At 31.9% G+C, this 12,448-nt stretch overlaps 1 protein-coding gene across 1 annotated transcript in view; it reads right to left on the bottom strand.

Annotated features, from left to right (window-relative positions):
• Nucleotides 1-12,448, bottom strand: part of LOC129225964 (recombination repair protein 1-like) — a 60,023-nt gene that overhangs the window by 4,263 nt on the left and 43,312 nt on the right. The gene's annotated exons all lie outside the window — the stretch shown is intronic.

Genomic DNA, 12,448 nt, shown 5'->3' with positions numbered 1-12,448 from the left:
TTTCAATGCAAAGAAATGTGAGCTTCTGGATGAAAAGTCATCCGAGAAAAGCAACAGTGTGGAACAGGAGATAGTATAAATATCAAAAAATAGAAATTAAACAAAACAAAAAAAGATAAAAGGACACCTGGAGGCAAAATTTATTATATGATTCCATCAGGAAAAAAACCGTTAAGTAATAAATTTTCCAAGAAAACCCATAAACAATGCAAAAAGTCCAAAAATGAAACCAATCTGAATAAATTAGCAATAAATTTACCAACGGGAAAAGCTATGTATGGAAGCAATGTATCAAATGGAGAAGTGCAGGAAAAAACAGAGTGAAGGATAAACATATTGGAATTAGTTAATAATTTTAACAAAGGAGTCCACACAGAAGAAAAACAGGGAATTGCAGTAAGATCGTTAACTAAATTAGAGCGGTTCCTCAGGATGTGGAAAGATTCCCAAAAATCAAGATCCAACGAATTGGGGCATTTTTGGATAATTTGATAAGAGTTAAAATCAAAAGAGTGATTCGATTCCCAACAGTGTTGAGCAATACTGGCTTTATTCAACTGTTGTTTTCTCACATAGCTTTGATGTTCTTTTAACCGAAATTTAAAGAACGGCGGTCTGTCCGATGTATCCGAGTCCGCAATTGCAAACAATTTTATAGATCCCACAACAATTAAGAGGATGAACAGAATCTTTAAGAGAAGAGAAAGAAAGTTTATTAATAGGAGAAAATACCACTTGGAATTGGAATCGCTTCAGAATCTTAGCAACCTGAAAACTAATACCAGGGAAGAAAGGTAGAACAACTAAATTCTTAGTGTAAAAAATTCTATTACGAACAATATTTTGAGATTTTTTGCAAAGTTTTTTATAAATGGAATCAACTAAGGTGGGCGGATAGTCTCTATCAACAGCCACAGCTCTTAAATAGTTAAGTTCCGCATGAAGAAGCTCAGGTGAAGAACAAATATTCATTGCACGATAAACAAATGTGTTGAAAGCGGAATATTTTTGATTAGGAGGGTGAAACGATAATCTATGTGGGGGTAATGAAACAGCAAAAGGTTTGCGATAAACCGTAGTTTCAAAACCGGACTCAGTTCGAGAAACAAGAACATCCAGAAATGGAAAGCAATTTAATTATTCTGTTCTTTTTCACAAGAGAATTGAATATGAGGATCAATGGAATTTAAAATAGATAAAGCATCATCAATGCTTAGTTGATCGTGATTCATAAGAACAAAACAGTCATCAACATAGCGAACATAGAATTGAAACTGTAGTTTCTGAAACAACTTGACCTCAAAGTAATGCATGTAAATATCACTAAGGATGGGGCTAAGTGGGTTTCCCATTGCCAAACCATCCGACATTGAATAAAATTTACCATTAAAAACAAAGGAACATTGCTTAAGACAAGTATGAGTAAGGAAAACTAAATCCTCAATTTCCTTAGAGGTAAAATGAAATTCAGACAGTCTACTCTGAAGGCATAACAATGAACCCTCGACCGGAACGTTCGTAAATAATGAGTTCACATCAAAAGAAGCCATGAAAGAATTATTTGGAACGCAATTCTGAATTTTTTTGACAAAATAGATAGAGTTTATTACAGTGAATACATTATGACTCATAAGAGGAGAAAACACAGAGACTAAATATTTTGCAAGTTTATAAGAAGCCGTACCAATATTGGAAACAATCGGCCTGAAAGGAATGCCAGCTTTATGTACCTTAGGTAAAGCATAAAATCTAGCGCAATTAGCAATAGAAGGAATAACAGAGCGTTTAACATTTAATGGAATAGATTGAACAGACTTGACAGCAGAAGAAATAGCTTTTAACTCATTTTCACTAGGATCTTTAGAAATCTCTATTTGTTGGATCTTGATTTTTGGGAATCTTTCCACATCCTGAGGAACCGCTCTAATTTAGTTAACGATCTTACTGCAATTCCCTATTTTTCTTCTGTGTGGACTCCTTTGTTAAAATTGTTTTAGTTTTTTTTAATTTTTTATTATTTTTATGTAAAAGTCGTACATGTCTTACTTTTATTTTTTTCATTTTTTGCTTTCTTATTTCGTTTTGTTGATTAACTAATTCCAATATGTTTATCCTTCACTCTGTTTTTTCCTGCACTTCTCCATTTGATACATGGCTTCCATACATAGCTTTTCCCGCTGGTAAATTTATTGCTAATTTATTCAGATTGGTTTCATTTTTGGACTTTTTGCATTGTTTATGGGTTTTCTTGGAAAATTTATTACTTAACGGTTTTTTTCCTGATGGAATCATATAATAAATTTTGCCTCTAGGTGTCATTTTATCTTTTTTTTGTTTTGTTTAATTTCTATTTTTTGATATTCATACTATCTCCTGTTCCACCGTGTTGCTTTTCTCGGATGACTTTTCATCCAGAAGCTCACATTTCTTTGCATTGAAAAAGGTGTTCCTTGTAACACCGAAACACGTGTCTGCAATAATTTGCAATTTTTTGTACTACTTAACGTTGGATTACTGATTATTTGAAGTTTCAGAACAAAGGTATTTATTTGTTATACAGTATGTATAGTTATTAATTGAAAGTAAATCCTTCCTAAAGCAAAAATAAACTAATATAGTAAACATATAAAACATGCTATATCATAAATAAAGAACTTTACATTTATCTTACACACAAATACAAAGTTGCTCAAAATATCAGTACAAATTATTCAAGTGGTTTTTTGATATGTTAATCCTTTCGATAACTGATAAATAACTGTACCATCATTAAAAAATGAGGAATGAAATTCAAGCATTACAAAGGATTATTAAATTTTGTCAACAATGATTCATATTAATTAGGTTGTTTTTAAACAAAAGTTAATATTTCATATGGTGCAAAACTTTAGAAATTAAAGCAAAATAAAAAAATAAGCAGTTAATATTAAGTAGTAATAAATTGACTTTACTTATTACTATGTTTTTCTTTTCCTGGTTATGGTGTGTCATATTTAAATGAGTTTGAGAAGTAAGTCAAATTGTAATGTGCCATATAATTTAAGAGAAATTCAAAATCAACAAAATTTAAATTTAACATCTGAGTGTTTTCTTTTACATTCAAATTGCTTTTAATGTGGTAAAATTAATAAGTAACAATTTGAATTAACTTTGTACAGTGATAAAATATTGTAACCTTCATGCTATGTATAAAAAATATTGTTCGTTTACCAATTATCGAACAATTAAATTTGTTTACATTCGGTTGCCGAATACCAACTAAATATTTGGTGAATCTCTAGTTGTTACCCTGCATCAGCCAGCATGATAGAAAAAAGTGAGGTTGACCAGCATGCCGGGAAATTCGAATTTTCTAGCATGCCAGATAATTTGGGGGGCTTTTTGCAACAAAAAACACTAAAAATATTTATTTAGGGATACAAATATTTAAAATTAAATACAAAGCGAGTTACTATGTGCTTGTTAGTAATGCAGGTCATTCATCATGCATTTAGTAATATGCCAATAAAATGATTGACTGAGAGGCATAAAAAATGTGATTCATTCATAATTTTGAATACAAAGTATAATATACAGGGTGGCGACAAATCAGGGAAAAGCCAGGGAACTTTATTAATCAGGGAAAAGTCAGGGAATTTTGAAAAAATAACAAAAAATCAGGGAAAATTGATTTTATGAAGGAAAAAAAAATTTTTTTTTTTGCTTTACAAAATTAAGTACTTGGATTCCCTACGCATTTTCCGCCAATTATCTGTTTTAAAAAAAAGTAAAATTAATTAGGTGCGATTATACACTGCCACACATTTGTGCATCTTTTTTCCTCAACGTCAAAGCATTGAATCTTACTTATTAACCACAGGATGAACATCCTAAGATTGCTTCTGTGTCTGTTAGTTGTTTATTTTACCTAGCTTGAAATTTCCTTTTACGCTTTCAATGCTACGTAAAATACAAATAAATACAAATACAAATGTGACGACCAGCAACAGGCTCTGGGCCCAGCTAGGCTGGTCCTAGTCAATTAATTAGTCCCCAATGAAGATCAATGGCCCTCTTAAAGCTATCCACTCCCTTGCTCATTACCGCCTCTTCCGGTAAGCTATTCCAAGTGCCCACGACCCTGCTAAAGTAGTAGTTTTTCCTGATTTCCAAGTTAGCCTGAGATTTAAATAGCTTAAAACAATGACCCCTTGTCCTGCTTTCCCCGCAAAAATTTAATCCATTTACATCTTTCATTTTGATAAATTTAAATAACTGAATCATGTCCCCTCTGACTCTCCTTTGCTCCAGGCTATACATGTTAAGCCTATTAAGTCTGGTATCATAATCTAAATCTGAGAGTCCCCTTACTAATTTAGTTACCCTTCTTTGAACCCTTTCCAATACGAAAATATCTTTCTTCAGATAAGGCGACCAAAACTGAACAGCATACTCCAAATGAGGTCTTACTAAACTCCTATATAAAGGCAGAAGAACTTTCTTAGATTTGTTTGAAATAGATCTCTTGATGAACCCAAGCATTTTGTTGGCTTTGTTACTAGCAATACTGCACTGTTGACTAAACTTGAAGTCCTGATTTATAAAGACACCCAGATCCATAACATTTTCTGCCTGATTTATGACTGAACCCTGTAAATGATATCTCATACGCTTATTTCCATGACCTAAGTGTAGCACTTGACATTTCCCTACATTAACTGCCATACCCCATTTATCTGCCCACTTAGTAATATGATCTAAATCCTCTTGCAGCTGTTTTACTTGTTCTTCATTTTCGACAATCCCCATAACTTTTACATCGTCAGCAAAACAATTCATGCTTCCAGAAATATTTTCATTGATGTCATTCATAAATATAATAAACAAAAGAGGCCCTAAAACTGATCCCTGAGGAACCCCACTTAAAACATCACTCCAATTAGAATGATTTCCTCTCACAACTACACTTTGCTTCCTACCAGTAAGCCAATTTCTAACCCAAAGTAAAGTTTTTCCTCCTATTCCAATGTCAGCTAACTTGCTGAGAAGAGCAACATGCGGTACCTTGTCAAAAGCTTTTTGAAAGTCAATATAAACAACATCCACACATTTTTTGTTATATAACAACCATACAGGCAAAGAGGAAGCCTTCATTAATGCCTAAGCTCCTCTGCCTTTATTCCACTGTCTCAAAGTAATTAGTGTACTATAATCACGATTTCAAGAAGAAATCGAATGGTCAAGAAGAATCGAAATCGGCTTTTGAATTAATACTATAAAAACTTAAAAGTTATTACTTCGCGTTTTTAATTTAATTGCTAAAATTAAACTTTCAATTAAAAAAAACTTCGTTTTTTGCCGTTGCACTATTTGTTGTCACCACAGATTCTAAAGGTTTTCTTTTCTTCAGACTTAAGTGATTCTTTAATTTTATAACCAAGTTGTATTCTTCTTTTATATATTTTGAAATTAACTAATTTTTTTTTCTTTTTTTCCCTTGTATTTCAAAGTTGTTTGTTACAAAAGCAATCTAAGAATTTTTTTCGTTACATGCTGAAATCATTTGAAATAGAGTTAACTTGTGTACTTAAGTACAGGGGTCTGGCCAGAGGATATTTGGGTCCGCAAACGGACCCATCACAAAAATCCGATCAGCCAAAACAGACTTTTCACAAAATCCTGATCAAACAAAACGGACCTTTCACAAAATCCTGATCAACCAAAACGGACCCTTTACAAAATTTTGATCAACAAGAACGGATCTTTCAGATCTTTCACGAGTAGTTTATTGAAAGAGCAAATCTGAAAGCAAAATAACGCATATTTCCGTGGATAAAACCGATAATTTTTGTAACCTTTTTTGAAGTCCAATTAGAAGGATCAGCTTATACAAAATCTGCTAATTTTGAAAAAAAAAAAAAAAAAATCGTCACTCTTGCAATGCTCCTGCAAGCCATAAATAATTGCTACTGCCAATAATGCTTGTTGTTTGCTTCTTGGAAAGATATTAACAGCTGAAAATAAGTTTAGTCTTAAATAATTTTGTTTGTTTTATCACAGCTAATTAGCAACGGTGTTGTAAACTTTTCTGAAAATGCTTGGTAAGCACTTTTCTCCCCCCCCCCCCCCCCCCGCTCATGATTTAATGAATAATAATATATATCTGAGAAATGAACTTAGAACTGCAAAGGGTTGTAAGGGTTGGGAAAAAATATGATCGCTTCAGATAGGGTTACCAACTTAAAAATTATCGCCATTTAGCGTCTGGCGTTAAACCTTTATAATGACTTGATAAGAAAATATTCTCATCATTTTACCAGCTTGCCAATATTTGCGTTTTTATGTTGTTGTTCCATGTTTAATGGTTATTTTGGGAGAAAATTATATGGGTTTTATTTTTCGATGCTAACAAGGATGATTAACTTTAAATAAACTTTTACTTGCCTTTTTTTTTCTTTAAATGTGTACATTTTGAAAAATACAATCTTTTAACATCCGATATAAGAATCATATTTTGTTTTTTTTTTCAAGCTAACTTCGCTTTATTAGGATGCAAATAAATGAAAAGTCTCTATTTTTGTTAGAACACGCATTTCAAGTTTTTAAAGCAAAATTCCATTTTCTTTATGAGTCAAAAATTAAAATGCTGAATCGATGCTTTAATTTTATTTTTGCTTCAACTGTGTCCACAGATATTAATGATATGTTTATCATATGACTCTAAAATGCAATTTAAAAATAATTTTATCAAAAATATTTCTTTTACAAGCCATTTTTATACCTTGGATGCCTTCAATTTGAGAATTGCGATCTCTTTGCATCCGCAATGGGAATCCGATTTTTTGAATTTTCGATGTTTAATAAATACGCTTTGTTAAGAAGTAAACAAATAAAACCTCTTTTAATTTTTGTTAAAATCACGGAATTTATAAGTTTTAAAACGAAATTCTGTGCATTTTAAGAGTGTCTTGGGTCAAAAAGTTAAATGCCGAACTCTCGTCTGAGTTTTATTTATTTATTTTGTTACAATTATTTTAAATGCTGTGCAGAAATATTATTAGTATATTTTAACATTATGTAGAATGGTAGATAAATATTGCTACTTAAGGAAACGATGCCCCCCCCCCCTCCCGCCAAATATTAGAAAAACATCCTAGAATGATATTCTCAGCATAGAAGAGGAAAACACTCTACTTTAAGTTTAAATGATGCAGTTTATGCCTGCTCTAAATACTAAAATTTCGATTTAATAAAAAATTTTTTTTTTTTTGCAAAATTATTTGATTTTTTACAAAATTAATTCATTTTTCACAAAATTATTTTATTTTTCACAAAAAAACGGACCCTGTGAAAAATACTGAACAGACCCCTGAAGTAAATATCTTTATTTTTAAATTGTTAAAATGTTCTTGATTAGAGAAAAACTCCCTATGAATGGATGTCAAATGGTTTCATCTGTTTTGCATAAATAGTTATATAAGAATAATTACATTACTTCTATTCTTTCACTATTACTTGTTATTCTTGCAACAATTATTATATTGTTTGAAAACTTAGTTCAAAATAATTTCAATTACTTTTTAGTTCTATCATAAATACACATATGTTTTTAGGAGTAATTTTAATAGTTTCTTAAAATTCTCATGCTAAGTGGTTTTTGAAAGTAAAGTTTTTTTTTAATTTTCTGTAATCTTTCCATGTAGAAAAATTTAATATACTGTTTTGTAGGCTTTTTTCCCAAAAAAAAAATTTACTTATTTTTTTAAAACCATTTTATTAAAAAAGTAGCCTCTTTTTAAAATATATCTTTAGTTCAACAACTTTACACAACTTAGAACGTTTGAAATACTGCATTTTATACAAACATACAATGGATTTCAAGTAGAGCAAAGAAAGAAAACCATTATCATTGGTAACGTAAATCAGGGAAATTTGGTGAACTTAATCACGGAAAAGTCAGGGAACTTTTTTTTACAGTTCATGTCGCCACCCTGATATAATAGTAATGAAAAATAATAATGAAGCATTAGAACTCCTATTCGTTTTCAAGTTAAATTTACTAAAAAATATGACACAGTGCAAAGTTGGTTTCATGGTTGGTTTCAATGTTGGTTCATTCAAACATGGTTCAATTACCCCAAATGAGTGTATCAAGACTAGGGGATGTGTCGTTCATGAACAAGCAGGTCAAAAAGAATGAAATCTTTAAAATGAACGGATCCGTTCGTTCACCTAAAAAATAAACGACCGTTCTTTTGAATGGTAAGCAGTTTGGAACATTGTATTGATGCACTTGAGATAAAATAGCATTAAAAAAAAAAGAAAAAAAGAAAAAAAAAACATTAATCTTCAAATTTTAAACTCTTAATCTCTAATTTTAGTAGGGAGGCATACTACATTCTGTGGGAAATTTCGTGAGGAAATTGTGAGACTAATTCTATTATGTTCCTTATAGCCTGTGTAACTATGCCTCACCGGGTGTTTTGCTTGAATTTGTGTCAGACGGCCTGTATGACGTCATCAATCCAAGAAAGCGGGTGTAATGAGTTATTGCAATAACGACTCAATTTTTTGGTATTTTGAGATAATTTTCTGGTGAATTTGCTTGATTAATATTCTATTACTTTTCTTATTATAAGTTGAAAGTAAAATACTTCATTTATTTGTTTATTAACTCATTTTAAAAAAAAATTCTGAAATCTTCATTTTTGACTTGGCATTCAGAATAAGCTAGTTTAAAAGCACCTCGGGTGAGTTTTTGCAGTTAAAAAATATTGTTAGTTTTCAGGATAAAATAATGAAACATTAGTACAGTCGAACCTCGTTAATTCAGACACGCTTATAATGAATTACTGCTAAAGCGAACTATATTTGCAATCCCCGTCCTACTGTACTTATACTTAAACTATTTTTTTCAAATAAAACAAGCTACTGTTGAGACAAATTTACTTTTAAAATTCATTTGAGTTTGTTTTAACAAGGTTCGACTGTACAATCGTTTAACAGAATTCCTTATAAACTGTATAATTATGCCTTAGGAGATTTTCTTGCATCTTTTAGAACGCTAGTTTCATTTCATTAACGTAGTTTACGTTCATGCAGAAACCGGTACATGTAACTAAATATATTTTAAGGAAAAATTTACCAACAGTAATCACTATGGATATTGGATTATACAAACCAGTTTTAAAACTTACTTTGTCAAACAAAAACTTGTACAGGTCATGACGACAATTTGACTGAGTTATACAGTGAATCTGTAGTGTCAAAAATTGTTGCAGGAAAGTGTGTTAGACGGGCTACAGAAGCACATTCTACATTAAGGATTGCACTATTTAAATGTTACCCTCGATGCTTTTTATATACATATTGAAGAAATGAAATTTCAATGCGATGATATAATGCAAAAATAAATTGCTTTTAAGAAAAAAAAGTATTGTGAAACAAAAGAACTTTCCTCAAATATAGTGTAGATAATACTAGATTCTAAAATACATGAAAAAATGAAAGATTTGAGGACACAGAATCAATTGGAAGACCAACATTTAAACTTGCTTTGTTATACATGCATATAATGGATACCATGTTACTTTTATACGGTATGTTAGATCAGGAAATTGGGAATTACACATTTCTTCATTCGAAGGTTTCGTTCCCTATTTCTTTGCTTTGAATTTAACAAGTTATGCAAATATGATATCATGGTACTTGACTATTATGAAGCGTCTTAAAGTAAAGCAACAAAATCTTCGGAATGAATTCATGGAAGGCAATTGGGCTGTTAAAAAGTCTTTTGTACCCTTTTGTACTTTAGAGTCAGATGAAGCTTTGGAGCAAGAAAAAAGGAGTATGAAAGTAATTGGTAGAATAGTAAATACATAACTCAATAGAAAAATCGTTTAGCGTTAAAGAGTAAACATTATCATTTGATAGGTTCAAGAGGAAAGCGACTACACGAATATGTGCAATGTATATATGGTGCCATCAGAGTATCAACAAGCCCTATAATATATGAAGGAAATGAACTTATTAACACAATAAAGTCTGAACATAATGAAGTCATACAAACAGATGTATTTAAGGCATTTTAAACAAAGGCCGTGACATGTACGCCACTTTCAAATGAGAGAGAATTAAAACTGAAAACATGAATTTCTGGGCCCCAATGAAAAAAGAAAAGATAAATCTATGTAAAAATAGCACGAAGAAAGTTGCAACAAATATAGCTGGCACTGTTCTACAGTTAAAAGCCGATCGTTATTTAAACTTCTGCTAGTTGTATCAAGGAGTCGAGCAGATATTGATTTAAAAACAGCATATGGATTTTAGGCTGTTCCATAGTCTACGTTTAATCTGGATGGGTAGATAAAATTGTCATAAAACAAATTAAAGTTAATGAAGGTTTTAGAAGAATGTAGCTCAGAAAAAGTAGACAGCAGCATCGAAGATTCTTTGCCGAACCCAATGAAAGACTCAAGCATACCGAAGCAAATGAAAAGAGAATCTTACAGTGTTGCTGTTCTTTATGGAATGGCGCAGCTACAATCATAGAAGAAACCAAAGCAAGTGAAAACATTTAATGATTTAGCTGCAGAATTTAATAATAAGATCAAGGAAATTCTTTTAAATTATGAGGAAACACACTTCGTGTTGGACACATACATTGAAAACTCGCTAAAATCTGCCAATCCGCCATGCGGAAAAAAAAGTACACCCACATTAACACCCACTGAGTTCAAAATAACCTATTGTACTAATATTAAAAACGTACACATGAAGACCTTATTTTCTCATGTAAAAACAAAGGATAACTTTACAGCTTATCTGGCGAATAAAGCATTAATATACACACGCAGCATTGAAAAAAACCTAATTGTAAGCTGGAGAAATGAAGTTAAGTCATCATTAAAAGGTAATGTGTCACTGCAAAGCAGTCATGGAGAGGCGGGTGTTAAAATAGTACTGGACTATCTTCATGCTTCTAGAGAAAGAGCAACCAGTACTCATATATATTCACCTGACACCGATGTATTTTTGCTAGCATTGTTCTGATTAAAATCATTTCAATGTCCATGCACATTTTTGACTGGGGTAGGTAGCAACTGAAGAGCGACCAGCATTATGACCGCATTAGGACTAGATAAAACAAGAGGAATATTATGACTCTATGCTCTGTCAGGAAGTAATATAACAAGCTCACTTGCTTAGAAGGGCAAACCTTCTTTTTGGAAAATTTATGAGACGGCTGACAAACATACTCTCGACCCTCTGACTCATCTGAGGGTCAACTGAAGAATTCGTTACAAATGATAAAATTGTTATTGAAAGAAGGCTTTATTTGTTCTGTTTATGTGCCGCTGACAAAGATTTCTGATAAAGGAGAATGTTTTGATTCATGTTTTCCAAGCAGGAGACTCAAAATTAAAATTTGCCTCCTGCAAGAGCATCTTTGTCCCTTTACATTTTAAGAGCGCATTATGAGGTATTGGAATGGCATCTTGCTGACCAATAGCACCCAAATTTAACATCACCGTCAGACTTCGGATGAGAAGAGAAAGACAACTTCTATGTTACAGTTATGTGTACACTTTTTTTGTGCTCTTGAGTCCATTTTAAAATTAGTTCGATGCAGCTGCATAAAGGGAAAATGCATTGTTTCATGTAAACGCAAATCTCAAAATATTTCATGCACTGAACTTTGTATGTGAAGATGATGAGGACTTATGTGAAAATCATAGCCAACAAAGCGATATTGATAACGCTTCAGATGAAGATCTTTAAGTAAGAACTGTTTGTTTAACTTTAAATCTATATTTTGAATTAAAATCAGAGTTTAGATAATGAAATCAATCATTCATTACTTGAGTGCTTAAATAAAATTATCATTATCTCTAATATTAAGTAACGGAAGTTGTAACTTTTTTCTGAATTGAAAAAAAAAATGCTTCTTATAACCCCGAAACGCGTGTATACAAATTATTTTGCAGGTTTTTTGGAATAATAAATTTGATTTTATCATACAAGCTTTTCAAAATATTTTTTTACTGTTTCTGGTTACTACTAGTGTTCACTCTAGAAAAAAAAAGGGCAGGGTGCTGGCCTTTGAAAGGGGCACCTTTTTAAAAAACGGCACTATTTCAACGCGGTGTCCCCCCATCCAAGATCAATGATGCACCACTCAAAAAGTACTGAGCGCCCCCGCCCCCCAAACGAAGAGAAATAACACTTAAAACACCTTGCAAAAATTCAAACAATCTAGTCTGCACCATGACTCCCCCCCCCCCTTTATCACAGTCACCACTGACTTTAGTATTAAATATGATTTCATCCAGAAAACGCACTTGTCATCAGAATAGGGTTAGCTCAACCCCCCCCCACACACACACAAATGCCAACTAAGCTAAGCACATTTTCCACACTTCATAGGAACATTTAGCTAATGCTGAAACTTGGCTTTGGGTGTTTTTCA

Source organism: Uloborus diversus, chromosome 7 (genome assembly GCF_026930045.1).
Source record: "Uloborus diversus isolate 005 chromosome 7, Udiv.v.3.1, whole genome shotgun sequence".
Classification (NCBI taxonomy): domain Eukaryota; kingdom Metazoa; phylum Arthropoda; class Arachnida; order Araneae; family Uloboridae; genus Uloborus; species Uloborus diversus.
This window is presented reverse-complemented; position numbering and strand designations above follow the sequence as displayed.